At 36.6% G+C, this 1496-nt stretch overlaps 1 non-coding gene across 1 annotated transcript; it reads left to right on the top strand.

Annotated features, from left to right (window-relative positions):
• Positions 1-811: 811 nt before the first annotated feature.
• On the top strand, positions 812-884 carry TRNAG-UCC (transfer RNA glycine (anticodon UCC)). The gene has a single exon. It is a non-coding gene; the product is annotated as a tRNA-Gly (tRNA).
• The last annotated feature ends 612 nt before the right edge of the window (positions 885-1496 follow it).

Raw genomic sequence — 1496 nt, 5'->3', positions numbered from 1 at the left:
GGTGCATGGTCTTCTCATTGCAGTGGCTTCTCTTGTTACAGAGCATGGGCTCTAGGTGCGCAGGCTTCAGTAGTTGTGGCACACAGGTTTAGTTGCTCTGCGGCATGTGGGATGTTCCTGGACCAGGGCTCGAACCGGTGTCTCTTGCATTGGCAGGCGGATTCTTAACCATTGCGCCACCAGGGAAGTCCCTGAAGATTATTTTTATCTGAAAGCAATATCTCTGATACATGGAAGGTAAAAACATAGTTTGGGTTAAGAAGTTTTTCGAGAGACTTTACAATCACTCTATATGAGCAGCTTTTCTGACAATCAGATACTTGACTCAAGCTAACAAAATTAAATATACATACATTATTCTTATTGATATTTCAGCTAATGGACAATTTTTTTTAACCGAAGTCTACCTGCAAACTCTCCTCCCAATAATGCCTGAGGTTTGTAAACATGATCATCAAAACATATCTCCTACATTTCCTAAACCTTTTCAGCCTGCCTTTCACTGAGGAAGATAGTAGATTATTTGTATATGGGGAGACTTCTTAAGTGGTTTTCATTTCTATCACTGTAGGTTTACATTTTAGTGATTAAAATACTTGGCAGTGAATTGGTATTTTTTGAATTTGGAAAATATGTATGGAAAATATGTATTCATTTTCCTGTTATCTAGAAGTTTTACAATTATACGTCATACTTATTTAAAAAAAATAGGTATTTATTACCAAAGGGGAAACGATGGGGGAGGGATAAATCAGGACCTTGGGATTAACATACACACACCACTATATATATAAGATAGATAACTGGGACTTCCCTGGTGGTCCAGTGGTTAGGGCTCTGCACTTCCACTGCAGGGGGCACAGGTTCGATCCCTGGTCAGGGAACTAAGATCCAGCATGCTACGCAACACGGCCAAAAACAAAGTAAAAAGACAGAGATAACCAACAAGGGCCTTCTGTATAGCACAGGGAACTGTAGTACTCAATATTCTGTGATAATCTATATGAGAAAAGAATCTGAAAAAGAATGAATATATGTATATATATAACTGAATCACTTTGCTGCACACCTAAAACTAACACAATAATGTAAGTCAACTATAATCCAATTAAATTATTAAAAAATAAATAAATGCACCAAAAAATAAAATAAAAATTAAAACGTTTTAATCAAATGAATATGCATCTCGTCGTGTAAATTAAGCCTACATGGAAAAGTATATAGAAGTGGCACAGGAGAAACAAATAAAGATAAGAAAAACCTTCGACTTTCTCACTGTAACAAAAGATTGCTACTGTGCACTAGAACAAAAGGATAGCTGTTTTAAGGGCCAACTGGAGAAAAAAATCCAAAAGAGTAAGTGTAATTTTTTTAAATTGAGTTTCATCAGTGACATTGATTAAATCCCTCCCCCCCACCCAAGTAAAATCATTGTTATAGCTATAAATGATGAGGCTCCTGTTTTGAGCACCTACACTTCCAACAGGTAAATGACT

The sequence above is a fragment of the Mesoplodon densirostris genome, chromosome 8 (assembly GCF_025265405.1).
Source record: "Mesoplodon densirostris isolate mMesDen1 chromosome 8, mMesDen1 primary haplotype, whole genome shotgun sequence".
Taxonomy (NCBI): domain Eukaryota; kingdom Metazoa; phylum Chordata; class Mammalia; order Artiodactyla; family Ziphiidae; genus Mesoplodon; species Mesoplodon densirostris.
The sequence above is the reverse complement of the archived record's forward strand: the minus strand, read 5'-3'. Positions and strand labels throughout refer to the sequence as shown.